We start from the raw sequence: 15,803 nt of genomic DNA, 5'->3' as shown, positions 1-15,803 counted from the left end.
CAAATCTTTTTTTAAAAAATAGGCTAATAAACCTATAGGAATTAATTGATGGCCACTACAAAATTCACTAATCACTAGCTACCATGCCAATGAAGAGCTCGGAATACATAGTCTGGTGTGGGGAAGCAAATGAAACCTTTCCTTTTTAATGAACACTGCCTCCCATCGCCCCCACCCTTTGGTTCCATCATCATTATTCCCTTCCACTATTCTTGTCTCCCCTCCTTTGCCCCTTCCCTCCCTGACAACGTAACTCTTCTTTCTCCAAAGGGGTGGGGGGAGAAAAAACATATGAAAGTACGCACATCTAACCACCTAAGCATCTAGCTGTAATCCTGATCCTCCAAGCCCCTGTCCCCCAAGTCTTCCTGTAATTGCTGGTTTACTCACACTGTAAAAAGCTAAGTTTTTGCAGGATCTGAGCCTTAGATTGTAACCTGTACAGGATAGCGGCCTTTTAAAATTTTGTCTGTTCTTTGCAGTGCCATGGACATTTATGTTGTTAAATAAATGATAAATACATTAAATAATAGCTCTCTGTATCCAAAATTAGGCCAGATCATCCCCTCCTGTGGAAAAAAAACAAGAGGGGACTGGTGCTGCATGGCATGGAGAAAGAAAAGTCCATGAGGTTCCCCTCACTGAGCTTTTTTTTTTTTCAGCCTGGGTAAGGCTGTGTGGGGTTTGCTATCCCCATAAAGCGAGCAGTGCATTTATCCCTAATTACCCCTAGAACCTCCAAAATCTCCTGGAGGCACAAAGTCACCCTTGCAGCCTCCAATCACCCCTGGCTTATTTGAAGAACTGACTCTTTAAGGAAATGTTGCTTCCCCCCTCCACTTTCTTCCTCCCCCATAACTTTCCCCTCCCCTTCCCTCCCCCTCTCCCCCCGCCCCCTCCACCCAAAATGACTGCTTCCACCTCTGCAGCTCCCATGGCTTTCCTTTTTCTGGACTTTCTCCTCTTCTCATGGTGGCTTGTCCTACACAGACTCCCCATCTGGCAGCAGCCCCAGCCAGCTTCAGCTTCTGCTGTGGTCACACGAGAGGCAGCTGCCTGGGAAGTGGAAGGGGATAGCACTAGCTGCTGACAGAGAGAGGCACAGCCATACAGGCTTTGTCTCCACACAAACAAAGGCTGGTTTAATTAAACCAGGACAGCCCCGAAAGGGGAAACCCTTATTTTGGATGAAGAGAAGTTTATTTCGGTTTATCTTTAAATCTGTTTCTAATTGATGTGAGATAAACCAAAATAAGTGTGGTTTGATCTGAAATAAGAGTGTCCAGCCAGTCTTTTGCACTGGTTTAAAGTCATACTGTAAATTAAATTGGAGCAGCTGTACCTGTAGACAAGCCCGGAAAGCAGGGGAAGGGCTGATGAGCTGCTGCCAGGAGAACAGGAGAAGCAGCTCAGCGTAAGAAAACTCCTGCTGCTGCCCACTCTGGCAGTCCTGGGCATGTTCCATGTTGTATCTCACACAGCAATTATTTGGGTCCACTTTGGGACATAGCCCAGATCTCTGTAAAGTATTTTTTGTCAAACACTGTGATTTATCTCCTCTGTGGTGCTGCAGACTCTCTATTCTGTTTAGGGATCTGTTCTGTCCTAGCTTGGGGCTAGATTTACTTCTGCTCCTCCACCGAATGTCTGCAGTCTTGCACTCTGGCTTGATGCTTTGGTGGGGAGGTGCTTTGTCTATCAAAGGCTGTTACAGAATAAACCCAACTCCTCCCCTGTCACAGACTCCACCTAGCATAGCTGCCAGATACTGTGGTGAGGCTGCAGCAGTTAATCTGAGTAATTGGGTGGATAGATAGGTAGGAGACACTCAGTCTCTTTTGGGCACAAATGTGTTGGAAGCACTCTGAAGTGTCATGATGGACATCTGGACTCATGGCTCACCTTACTTCTATTATCTCCCTAGAACTGATCGGAGACATCTGGGCATGGATGTATTTATTTGATGGGGAGACATGGGGTGCGGACTGCACCCAGGATGGACAATTAATGGACAGGTTAAAGGTTAATGACAGCTTGGAAGAGAGGGTCAGCTGTGTCTCCTTTTTTCCAGAAGGGGGTGGGCATCACACCCCAGATATCAGCTGTGGGAAAAGGGAGAGGAGTTGTGGAGATCCAGTGCACAAAATACACTCCTACAACAGTGTGGTATGCAAAGAAATGAAGGAGACAAAGTAGGAGAGTGCAAAAATTTCACAATAAAGCCACCAAACAGATGAAAATCACCTGGCCAATGAAACTGACCAACATTCACCCAGACATTTGGCAGAATTTTTTTTCTCTGTCTGGAGCAAGAAACAAAATAAAACAAAATCAAAAACTAAAACCAAAGGTTCTCAGTGAAAAGTGGGCCTGACACTACTGAGTTGTCATTTCCAAAATGTTATCAAAATTAAATTCTCCAGTTTCATCTGGAATTTGTGGACTCTCAAGAGTGTCCCCAAATCAAAGCAATGCTTGATTTGTCAAACTGCCAATCTTACAGCCTGCCTAAAATGTGCACTGAAACTTGCCTGAATGGAAGCTGTTTGCTTTCATACATCTTGAGCAAAGGTGGATTGCTTCCTCAGGTATCATGGGCCAAATTCTGTTGTCAGTTACACTGGGGCAACAGCTTGCAGAATCTGGCCCCACTGTGCAACTTTTATCTTTGGCTTTTATTTCAGCTGATGCGGAGGCCACTGCATCTTGAAGAAATGTAGATTTAGCCACATGGGGATGATTAGTGGGAGAGCAGGAGCCTGTAGGAACAGGCTTTTATAATAAATTAAAAACGAAGGGGAAACCTTGGAATTTTCACTTGACTACAAGCTTGAAAAAAATGGAGAGACCCCTCCCCGCCTTTCCCCACAAAAATAGAAAATGTAAAATTGACCTGGTAGCAAACTAATTCATAATTGTTTCGACTGTCTTATGGGAAATCTTACTGTAGGTTTGATTCCCAATATCTCTCGCTCTGTCTCCAGATCAGCAGGGGCTGAATCAGCTCATAAACGCATAGATGGCAGCAGGCCACGGCGGAGTCACTGGCTCTATTCTGGAGAAAGAAGTGCCATGGAATGTGTAATAAGGAATTATACAGCTGATGAAGAGAGAAGATTCCCCCTTAAAAATCATGGCTAATAGCTGCAGAGCACAGGAAACCCACTGAGCTAACTTGGATGTCCATCACCTTGGAAGATGTTTGAAAGAGGGATAAGCCCCATACTGTAACTGCTATTATTACTGTGCTATTTCACCATTCCTATTGACTTATAGACCTTAAATGGTTCCCTCATGTCCCCTCCATAGATATTGTACTAAGATCCAGTCCATACAAGTAGTCCTTACTCATGCAAGTAGTCACTTTGGGCTTGATTCTGGTCACAGTCACTGATGTAAATCAGGAGCAACTTTACTGAAATTAAAGAAGCCATATCTGCACATAATCAGCATAATGGAAAACAGACTCCAGGTCAACAGAACTAATCCCAGGAGTAAAGGTTTTCAAGATTAACCCCCATAGTTGTTTGATAATCAATGACAATATCATAGCCTTAGATTGTAAGCAATTGAGGGCAGAGACTGTCTCTTTGTTATATATTTCTACAGCATTCAGCATAATGAGGCTGGAGCCTCTAAGTGCTACTGCAATAATAATAAATAATAATTATATATCTATTACAAGAAACATTTTTATTTTAATATGTGTGACACAACATTACCAATGAAGTAAAAATCTCTCTCTTGAGACAGGAAACATACCCACCCAAGCTTTAGTAATGACAGGGGGGAAATGTCAGTTCCGAGAGCTAAACTGAAAACGTTTCACTGAATTTAAATCATATCCAATATTTTGTTGGCAGATAAACCATTCCTGGGTTTTTTCTTCTCCTTCAGCATTTTGTGAGTTTACATCTCAGTCTTATACTACTATTTATATTTGTGGGTGGGTGATTCAGGGACTTTCCATATGCTCAGAATAACTTAAGTAAACTCTTCAGTCATTTGAAATGGTGATGCTACTATTTAGGAAAAGTGCGTGGGGAGGGAATGACAGATGGATTTGCTCAGCAAAGTGCTCCCATGATTTTAATAGAGATTTTTGATATATAAATAGTGCTCACAAAGTTACATATTTTCTTGGGATTTTCAGCTGTAGGTTCTTTTTTTGCAAAATGCACTTCAGATGGAAAAAAGAATGCAGCTCCATAAATGTAGATGATACCTTAAAATGAAAATAAAACAGAGAAACTAAGGAACATTTATGTATTAGAAACTAGAGCTGCTTGAATAGAACAAAAACAGTGTTTTGTTTGCATGTGATCTTTCAGATTCCAGCTATTTTTGTACCCATCTTAATCAATATGGTGAAATTCTCCTCTGTGCAGAGGACCGGGGCTCAAGTGGGACTTGATCCTATACGCTGAAAATGATTCATCCATACTATTTTGTGAATACTTACACAGAACAGAAATCAGGGTGAGTTCATGAACAACCTGTACACAGAAAGGAGGGTTCATTTCAAATCACTGATTGCAGATGAATTATGATCAGCTCTAAATATGAGAGAGAAAAATGAATCCTAGTAACAGAAATTTGGGATTCTACACAATAAGAGCCTTGTGTCCACTGGCTTTTTCCCCCCCTCATTGACTTCAGTGAACTTTGGGGCAACCCCTAAGGCAATGGCCTTAAGTATATGCTTAAAACCTAGTCAGCAAAAAATGAATCATATGTTAACTTTAAGTAGCCACTTAAGTGCTTTGCTGAATTGGGATCTAAGTGAACTGTAATTGTAAAATCCTCCATGATAGTTTGTAGTAACTGAATTTGGACAGGTTGTTTTGTAGATAAATGGGAGTGGGAGGATAGGCCAATGTTATAGTACTAGCCTAGAACTTGGGAGCCCAGGTTCTGCTTACTGCTCTGCCACAGACTTTTTGTGTGACCTTGGGCAAGTCACTTCATCTCCCTGTGCTTCAGTTCCCATTCTGTATAAAATGTGGATAGCAATATTTCTTTGCCTTGCACGGGTGTTGTAAGGATAAAAAAAAGATGGTGAGGTACTTAGATACTATGGGAATGGGGCCTATGTAAGTGCCTCAGATAGATATGCCACACATATGGAAACATTCATCAATTAAAAAAATGAAGATCCAGTAAAGAGAATATTTATATTTTTGAGTTCGTACATGTTTCAAAGTGGTGGATCATTTATTCATGGCTCTCAGTTTTACTGCTAATGTGGTGGATTGGTTTTAAACCTTCTTCAGAGAACACCATGAAATTATTGAATATACACAGGCAGCCAGAAAAGCCTGGGGAATTTGTCCTTTCAACAGTTTTATTTTAACATGATTTAACATGTGGTTATTTAAGGGTTGCTGATGCAATACATACTGTGGAATAAAGATTTTTAAGGAGTCCTGGTCTAACCAAAATTAGACTGTTGAATTAAAAAAACATGCTATGAGTTTTGTTCATTTTAAAGTGGATTGCTACAACCACTTCATTGTCTGCTTTTTCTGTTGCCAATGGGTCTGATTCAAAGTCTTGAGGGCATCAGATGGAATTTTTTTCTGCATCTGCATGATTTTTGGACATTATTATTAAAACCATTTCATTTTACTTTATAGTTTATGTATATTGAGCAGCTTTGTTACCAAAGTGCCACATTCAATAATGGAAAGAAATGTGTATTTTTTCCTTTAAAAAGTGATATATTTTCTGTTTAGAAAGGAAAGCATACTGAAATCATTAGGAACCAGATTTCCCAAATGCTTTTCAAATAAACTGTAAGAGAGACTTTGATCTACTTAGCTGACTGATATCACAGTTCCATGCATGTGTCCATTCTGATTGTATCTAAAGAGTTTTGCCCTTTTAAATCATGTGCTGAACTGCTTATGAGCTCAGTTTCAATGGACAGAGGCCAACAGCAAAGGACCTATAAACTAATGCAACAACTATTTTACACAAACTGCTAAATCACCTCATAAAAACCAAGCACATCCATGAGAATGTTCTTTTTCTTTTTGGTTTGACCTTTGCATAGTGCTACTGTTTTATTTGTATGAGCTGAGTCAACACAATGATCCATAAGAGAGAATTTCATCATTTTGGAACCACATTTTTTGAGTCAATCAAATCTTTCCAAACCCAAAATTATTGGGGGTAGGTTATGATGGCAAGACGTTCTCAGAGTCATTCCTGTGTTGTGGCTGCATGCAAATTTGACCTAGTGATTTATCTTTTGTGCACAATATCATGTCGTGAAACACTCACCAACCTCCTAAAGAGAGTCAGAACAATATCTGCCATAATGAAGTACAGTGCCAGTGGGCACCAAATTACATCTTAGATACTTTGTTACTTGTCCTTTATCAAGAAAATGTAAAATTGTAGTGGGGATACTGACAGACTGTATAATTCAGCTGTCTGCTGCTTTATCACAGCTCTCAGTAGATCTCTAATGAATATTTCTGTATGCATGTTTCTGACTGATAATCAAACTAAGAACAAGTCCTAATTGGGTTTTTTCCAGTGCATAGAAAAATGCCTATATTAGCTTGGCAGATGTCCCAACCAATGTTAAATTAAAAGTACAAACATAACAGACTTTCTTTTATATTTTTTTTTCCAAAAGAGTACATTGTATTGAGTTATACACAAGGAACAGAATAGCACGAACAGACACTTTTTCGTAAAGTACACACTCAGCCCTGGAACAAAAAAGACTAGAATGAAAATAAAGTGCATAAGATAGTCTCTGTGGACCTGATTCTCCTCATATTTACATCCGTGCATATAAGGAGTAACTCCATTGAAGATCACGGGTGGAAAAGGGACAAGAATCAGGGGCTGTGTTTTTATCAGATTTATAGGGTGGTAATGGCTGGAGAGTGGTTAAGGGCCCTATCCTGCATGCCTTTCTCATGCAATGAATTTCACTGACTTCAAGGATTTGCCTCCGTGAGTTGTAAGCAAAATGTGTCCCTTTGTTATGTAGGGGCTCCTACCACAGCTCTTACCCTTTGACTCTGGTGGGAGTTACTTGTATTCTGAGGCAGGGTAGTAGGACTTCTGGAGAGAGGGAGAAGAAGAAAAGATCCAAAATGCCATAGGTTGTTGTAGAGACTGGCATAGATAAGGTGTAGGCATGAGATGAAGGTTGATCATAGTTATACTGCACAGAAGAATTCTACTGCTTCTCCTTTGCCGCCCTCCTTCCTTCTGCCCCCACCCCAACACACACACACTTTCTGGCCAGGGTAGCTGGCTGAGTGGGTAGAGGGAAGTAACACTTGTAATTCAATTTCAGTGATGAGAGACTGACTTGAGGCCCAAGTACTCTGCCTTTTTGACCTTTCTTGCCTATAGCATTACTTGTATGCAGTGTTGTTTAGCTGCGTTGGTCCCAGGGTATTGGAGAGACAAGGTGGCTGAGGTAGGATCTTTTATTGGACCAACTTCTGTTGGTGAGAGAGACAAGCTTTCAATACATGAAGAAGAGCTCTATGTAAGCTCGAAAGCTTGTCTCTCTATATCATTAATGGGTGTTTCTATACTTTTCTCAAAAAACCCCACTTATCTGGTTTGGACCTATGCTAGCATTATCTTCGAAAGTAAATAGATGTGGACAAAGCAAACACACTCAACTGGTAAAATGTGTCCAGTTAACAAGCCAGGCAGCTTCAAGACTAATTTTCCACAATAAATGGGAAACCTGTACTGATATCTCAGGTATAACCAGCCACTTCTAAGGCCTGAATGGGATATATTACCCCTTACAAAAGAAAAATCCAGCTATACTGCTGTAGATCACAGATCATTTTTCAAATTCTACAGAAAATAGGCAATCAATAAAATCCCAGGGGACAATGGTTTAAGAAAATGTTAATTTCTCTTGCCCTCTAGATAGTACTCATTTATTTGAAATAAAAATGTAACTATTTAAAACAGATGTAAAGTCAGGGGTGGATTTGGGATTTTAATCCCAAAGCTCCAAAACTAGATTAGTGTCTCAACTAATGAACTCATTGGAGCAATTATTAATTTGAGAAATAATACAATCTCTTTACGATTTGAACTACAAGATTGAAATTTAAGATGACCGAGCTAATATGGATAAAATACAACTGAATACTTGTTATCCTGTTGATTAATTCACCCTCTGATATGGATCCAAGGCCACCCCTGCATAAAAGGCAAACATCACCTCTTAAAGGAAGGCCCTCTTGCTGTTATTACTTCTATTAATTGTATTGCAGGTCCTAGAAGCCCTGAGATCAGCACTCCATTGTGCTAGCCACTGTACATGCACGGAGCAAGGGATTTCATCTATAGTCTTTCAGAAACATGACTGTTGCTATTCTACTGAAATAAATATATCTGTATCAATAGAGCTTTGGAAATGTGGAAAATAAACAATGGTTTATGATAATTTGCAAAGGGTCATGGTGGATTCTCCATCACTGACCATTTTTAAATCAAGATTGGATGCTTCTCTGAAAGCTATGCTCTAGGAATTATTCTGGGTAAGTTCTATAGCCTTGGAATCTATGAATCTATTAAATAAATCTCTACAAACCACAACAGATGGATTCTGCTACAGCAGATCTCACTGTAGCATCAATCATCATAACTAGCAATGGGTTAACTTCCAAAGGGTCCAAGTTAGGGTTTGGTTCAGATAAGCAACCAGTTCTTCAAATGTTCATCCAAAGCTTGTCCAAACACTGGAGATCCTCCTCCACCAAACTGCACTACTCTGTCAACTACAAACCTAGTTCTCCTCCCTTCTTATATAAGCTATTGCCTAAAAGAGCCAAGCCCCCACTTCTAATGCTTTCTTATTGGTTGGGGAAAAGACATGTTTACTTACTTGGCATTGAGGTCTTTAGGGCAGGGGTCGCTGAGTATTCTGGGATCAACTGGCTGATTTACCCCTCCTATCCTCTTCCTTTTGAAGAAGTGGGGGGTGGGGGGAGATCTGATAAGCACAATCCAAGGTATTGGCATCTTCTGTGGTTTAGGAAATTTTTCTGACCCTTGTACCCCCTTTCTCACCTGTGGGACCTATCACCACTTACTTCTATTTCTTCCCATTGAAGTGGCCTTTTAGCACTAAAGCCCAGATTCCACTTGGCACTTCTGCAGGGGTGCAATGAAGGGAGGAAGTGAGAAGCCTCCCCACAATCCCTTGCATAGCCCACGTGAATTGCAGTCTCTGAGGAAGCCCAGGAACCATTCCCAAATTATTTTCTCAGGGCCTCACATTACCTCAAAGGAGGCATCGGGGTTAGGCAGAGCCTTGATTCTGCCCCTCCTCCATACTGGCCAGCAAAGGCCTGCCACATGGGGGGAGAGGAGGACAATATGCCAGGCCCCTGAAAGGGTATATTTGTGCACTCTGCGGTGCACTGGAGAGCTTTGGAAACCATTGTGTCACTGAACCAGAAATTGACAACTGTTTTGACAGTGCTGACACCACTGTCCATCATGCTGTCCAATACTGTCTCATTATTTCCTTATGTTTCCCCATCTCTCTGTCTGTATCCATCTGTTGTCTCAGACTGTGAACCCTTTGGGTCATGAACTGTCTTTTTTTTCTCGTTTGTACAGCACCTAGAACAATGGGTCCTGGTCCATGACCGGGACTCCTAGGTGCTACGATAATATAAATAAATAAAATAATAATAACTGGTAAGCTAAGGTCAAATGGATGACATAGCATGAGGATTCACATCCCATTATCAGCCATCTAAGCCATCCTTTTCCGCAACAACAAGCGTTTATTGCCAGTGTTCACTTCTGGACGCATGGACCTTTTGATGATACAGCTGTAACAAAGCCACATTTTGCTAGTTGTTGGGAGATGGTGGCTTTCTGTCAAGAAAATGGCATTCAAGTATGAATTGTAGATTATGGATCAAAAGCCATTTCATATAATAATAGATCATTAATAAAAACCTTCACAGCGAGGAGCACATTTGTATGCATTTTTTTAAAATCAATTTTAAAACTGCCTCCCTAGCAAAGAAATCTGATGCTTGAATGGGTTCCTGGATTCCAGGCAACTCATTTTCAACCCTTGCTGTCACTGCTGTTGAAGATACTTCAAAGTGCAACAGAATGAACTGAGCTCAAATGCACCCTGACACCTCTTTGAAGTACTAAATCAGAGGTGTCTAAGTATCGGTACTAAGCAGAAACCTCATACAAGTGATATATTATACTACGTCCAAGTGAAGTGCGGGGACCGCTTTCTTTGTTGGAAGAGAATGGTTTTATTAAAGGCAAAACTGGCTTCAGCAGGGGATTTATTTATTTTTTGCTTTATCCATTTACATTTGTTGTTGTTCTTAAATTAAAATATGGCCTGTCATGTCTTTTATGGACCTGCCTTATGACAACATATATAATATGCAATGAACAGTAATATTGTCACTCACACACAAAGCTAATAAATATTTAGTGCTAGATTCGGCCACCTTTACCCTTGTTGGTTTCAGTGGGGCTACTCAAGGAGTCAGGTACTATCCTCAGTATGCATAAGGAGGGCAGCCCTTTATTTTCAAAGATAAATACGTCAGTCATGTTATATTTCTGTCAAGACAAACGAGTGTAAACATTACAGATGAGCTGGAATAGATCTGAAGCCCCTCACATTTTGGGTGTGTTTAGGTCTTCATCTCTGTTAAGTCCTGATCCTGCAAGAACATGCATGCGAAATGACTGTAAGACACCCAGACTGTGAGGCTTTGGAATTCATTATCCCCCTTGGTCTGAAAGGGCCCAAATCCAGTAACTTCAGGGTAGTTTCACCCCCTCCCCCAGTTATCAGATGAAGAGGTATGAGGGGCGTGGCATTGTATTATATAGCACCCAAACAATAGGGTCCCGATCCATAACGGAGGATCCTAGGCACTACCACAACACAAATAAATGAATAATAAATAATGGGGATGATGGGGAACTACTCAAGGGGGGAAGGAGATTTCTCTTAAATTGTTATACTTAAAAATATATCCTAAATTATGTTGACAGTATCCGGAGAGTATGGCCAGGTGCCCTTTGTAGCATTTCTATACATCCAAATAAATATCCCAGAAAAAAAAAAATCCCAGAGCAGCTCCTGCTCCCGTTGGTGTCCATGGCATAGCTTCTAGTAACTGCAATGGTGCAGGATCAAACAATCATGAGTGCTATCTTTATTTTATTCACTTACACTGGCCCACATACTTGGAGCTGTTTGAGTTTCCTATCAGTTCAATACCATAATTTCCAGGAGTTGTTTTTTCTTTTCTTTTTCTTAATATCCCTCACTGTGCGACTAATGAATATGTTTAACCTTAGAATAAATGATAATTTATTATCCTACCCAGCCAATATGCAGTGATCTTGCAGGTCTGAAAGCATTCTGTGCACAGGCCATGGAGCTGGGGGGTACTACCCGGGCCATGGCCCGACCAGTTTTTGACTCAGCCAAACCTGAGTGTCTCTGCATCCACACATGCTATATGGTAACACCACTCACTCAAAGTTGTCCTGGTTACTCCTTCATCATGAAGTAGGGGTAGCCAGGCCAAATGTGAGTGGTGCTGTAACCCCGCACACCAGGTCACAACACCTTTCACTCAGATTTGGAGGGGATAGGTGTAGGGGCACATGGACCAGATGTGGAAGGGGGAGTCAGGCTACCAGTGGTGTGGGGATCCTGAGAGGGGAAGAGGAGCGTCAAGTGGGGAGGAGCAAGTCTATGCCTCCCCGCACTTTAAATGGTGCTTTGCAACCCCTGATTCTATGTCTGAGATTGTATCTCTTTTATATGCTTTATTGCAGCTCTAGATATAGTAAGGGGCAAATGTAACCCTAGGTAATGATTGACTAATCAATGAAGATGGCTGGATTACTGAGAAATGAATGAATTGGGAAATGATAATGCAAATACTTGAACATTAGTAGCAGCATAAGAACCTTATGACTGATTTCTACTTCTAGTAATAATATCGGGTGGTTGTTTTTTAAATACATATGGTGGGATTTTCAAAATCAAATCAGCTTTAATACCTAAAAATCTTCCAGTGACTTTCTTGTTACAACACTATCTCACTTTTTGATCAGCTTTACAATAACATATCTTATTACCTCAGATTTGTTGAGAACAGGCAGACATATTCTCTTTAGAAAGCTATTAGCACTCCATAAACTTAACTAGGCAAGACCAAATATTTCATTTCAGAAGCTCCTATACTTTCTATGTCCTTACGGTAACATTACAAATTTGCACTGGGAAAATTAATCATTTCTCAGTTGGTTCTTTGGGTTCCTTTTCATCATCACACTAGCAGAAATAAGTCGTCTTGAGAAAGAATGTTGAAATATGACTCTCCTTTGGGATTGGTTGGAAAACTGCTACTTTGTGAACTCTTCAGGTGTGGCTGCATTTTAGACATGAACAAGGCAGAAATCATTCAGCATTTCTGCACTGTTTTTTGTGAGCTTTGTAGTTATTTATCAATTTATGAGAACAGAAACTGTTTTTTTTCTGGAAATCTTTCCCTTTGTGTCACTTCTAGTTTTCAGAGCATCAGTTTAATGCTGCATGAAATGGAACAGAGATATGTTTATTAACTTAAGCTCAATTATTCTGTCTGGAAAAGTAGATGAACACAGAGTAATAAAATCACAGGACCATCTTGTGCCGTCAGGTTTCCAGCAGAACTCCCCACTACAATAAACTGAGAGTTCTGCTGAAAAATTGAGGACATATGACCCACAGAAATAAGAGCTGTAAAAGAGGCTTGTCAGTCAATTAGATGAACAGCTTTCAGGGCAGGATTCCTACTTACAGTCTACGTTCCAGTGCTTTGACCACTCTAGTTTTGAAGGTCTTAAGCAATGGGTCTTCCACCCCTTCCCTCAACAAACTACTAAATCTTGTTAAAATAGAAGAGTGGTAGTTCTCACCATTATGAATCTGTCATCCCATGGCTCTTCTCTGCCCTGTTTGCTCAGGGATATTCTCTTGTTGAGAAATCCAGGTGTAATAAAAAAACCCAGAAAAGCAGTGTAAGGAGGTGTAAAACATGTTAGGGGGAGGAAATAGTGAGAAAAATTAACAGATTTTAAGGCCAGAAGGGACCATTATAATCATGTAGTCTGGCCTCCTGCATACACAGGCCAAGTCCCAGAAGGAGCTCCCACAGAATGCAGATAAGGAGAAGAAATTCATGTAAGAACACACATTCTCAGAAAGCTGCCAAAGACAGGATTCAAACTTATAGTACACGGTACTGGTTAGGCTCAATTGCCACAGCATGTCATCTTGAGCTATCCTGTTGAAAATGTGCATAAAGAGGAGGATTTTGTCAAATTGTGAATGTTCATCTCCTGTGGTTTTCTTCAGTTGCTCATTTTCTGGTCAAAGTAAGATTTAATTTAGTTTGACTCTGGACTTAATGTTAAACCTGCTTCTTTTTCTGCTGATGTCCCTGTCAATTAGATCTAACCCCCATGCACACTGAACATGCATATCTAATGTAAAGGATACAAAAAAATCTATACTCTTAATTGGCTATTAATGCTAATAATGTAATGAGCTGGGTGCAGTAACAACAGCTGACTGCAAAGAAACAAAAATTCACTGAATATACTGGAATGGTAAAAAATGTCATGTAAATATGCAAAAGGCAAAAGATATTCGGGTGATTATCCTCCATACTTTGAAATCTGTGTTAATTATTGCTCTTTGATGGGCTATTAAAATGGGTACCTGAAGTTTAATTAAGTAGTAGTGAGAAAGGAGGAACACAGAGAGGAGCAGAGCCAAGGAAATAAAGAGGAACAGACGGACACAGAAAAGAATAGAGGGAAGCAGGTAAGTACAGGTGATACAAGGGGTTGCTCAAGAACAGGATTAAAATTCAAAAGATCTGGACAAACTGGAGAAATGGGCTGAAGTAAATAGGATGAAATTCAATAAAGACAGATGCAAACTACTCCATTTGGGAAGGAACAATCTGTTGCACACATAAAAAATGGGAAATGACTGCCTAGGAAGGAGTACTGTGGAGTCATATTGGATCACAAGCTAAATATGAGTCAACAGTGTAACATTGTTGCAAAAAAAGCAAATATCATTCTGGGATGTAGTAGCAGCAGTGTTGTAAGCAAGACAGGAGAAGTAATTCTTCCGCTCTACTCCATGCTGATTAGGCCTCAACTGGAGTATTGTGTCCAGTTCTGGGCGCCACATTTCAGGAAAGATATGGACAAGTTGGAGAAAGTCCAGAGAAAAGCAATAAAAAATTATTGTCTAAAAATCATGACCTATGAGGGAAGATTGAAAAAATTGGGTTTGTGTAGTCTGGAAAAGAGAAGAGTGAGATGGGACATGATAACAGTTTTCAAGTACATAAAAGGTTGTTAGAAGGAGGAAGGAGGGAGAAAATGTGTTCTCTTTAACCTCTGAAGATAGGACAAGAAGCAATGGGCTTAAATTGAAGAAAGGGTGGGTTAGGTTGGACATGAGGAAAAACTTCCTAACTGTCAGGATAGTTAAGCACTGGAATAAATTGTCTAGGGAGGTTGTGGAATCTCCATGACTGGAGACTTTTAAGAGCAGGTTGGACAAACACCTGTCAGGGATCATAGAATCATAGAATCATAGAATATCAGGGTTGGAAGGGACTCCAGAAGGTCATCTAGTCCAACCCCCTGCTCAAAGCAGGACCAAGTCCCAGTTAAATCATCCCAGCCAGGGCTTTGTCAAGCCTGACCTTAAAAACCTCTAAGGAAGGAGATTCTACCACCTCCCTAGGTAACGCATTCCAGTGTTTCACCACCCGCTTAGTGAAAAAGTTTTTCCTAATATCCAATCTAAACCTCCCCCATTGCAACTTGAGACCATTACTCCTCGTTCTGTCATCTGCTACCATTGAGAACAGTCTAGAGCCATCCTCTTTGGAACCCCCTTTCAGGTAGTTGAAAGCAGCTATCAAATCCCCCCTCATTCTTCTCTTCTGCAGACTAAACAATCCCAGCTCCCTCAGCCTCTCCTCATAAGTCATGTGCTCTAGACCCCTAATCATTTTTGTTGCCCTTCGCTGGACTCTTTCCAATTTATCCACATCCTTCTTGTAGTGTGGGGCCCAAAACTGGACACAGTACTCCAGATGAGGCCTCACCAGTGTCGAATAGAGGGGAACGATCACGTCCCTCGATCTGCTCGCTATGCCCCTACTTATACATCCCAAAATGCCATTGGCCTTCTTGGCAACAAGGGCACACTGCTGACTCATATCCAGCTTCTCGTCCACTGTCACCCCTAGGTCCTTTTCCGCAGAACTGCTGCCTAGCCATTCGGTCCCTAGTCTGTAGCGGTGCATTGGATTCTTCCATCCTAAGTGCAGGACCCTGCACTTATCCTTATTGAACCTCATCAGATTTCTTTTGGCCCAATCCTCCAATTTGTCTAGGTCCTTCTGTATCCTATCCCTCCCCTCCAGCGTATCTACCACTCCTCCCAGTTTAGTATCATCCGCAAATTTGCTGAGAGTGCAATCCACACCATCCTCCAGATCATTTATGAAGATATTGAACAAAACCGGCCCCAGGACCGACCCCTGGGGCACTCCACTTGACACCGGCTGCCAACTAGACATGGAGCCATTGATCACTATCCGTTGAGCCCGACAATCTAGCCAGCTTTCTACCCACCTTATAGTGCATTCATCCAGCCCATACTTCCTTAACTTGCTGACAAGAATGCTGTGGGAGACCGTGTCAAAAGCTTTGCT

The 15,803-nt window shown here is 41.0% G+C and overlaps 1 long non-coding RNA gene across 1 annotated transcript; it reads right to left on the bottom strand.

Annotated features, from left to right (window-relative positions):
• Window positions 1-555: 555 nt before the first annotated feature.
• LOC122465312 lies at window positions 556-14,104 on the bottom strand. Its single transcript, XR_006290056.1, has 3 exons — window positions 13,900-14,104; window positions 7,436-7,442; window positions 556-566 (listed from the first exon to the last, which is right to left on the bottom strand). It is a non-coding gene; the product is annotated as an uncharacterized LOC122465312 (long non-coding RNA).
• Between the last annotated feature and the right edge of the window lie 1,699 nt (window positions 14,105-15,803).

Source organism: Chelonia mydas, chromosome 3, assembly GCF_015237465.2.
Source record: "Chelonia mydas isolate rCheMyd1 chromosome 3, rCheMyd1.pri.v2, whole genome shotgun sequence".
NCBI classification, from domain to species: domain Eukaryota; kingdom Metazoa; phylum Chordata; order Testudines; family Cheloniidae; genus Chelonia; species Chelonia mydas.
Note: the sequence above shows the minus strand (reverse complement) of the source record. Positions and strands in the feature narration are given on the sequence as shown.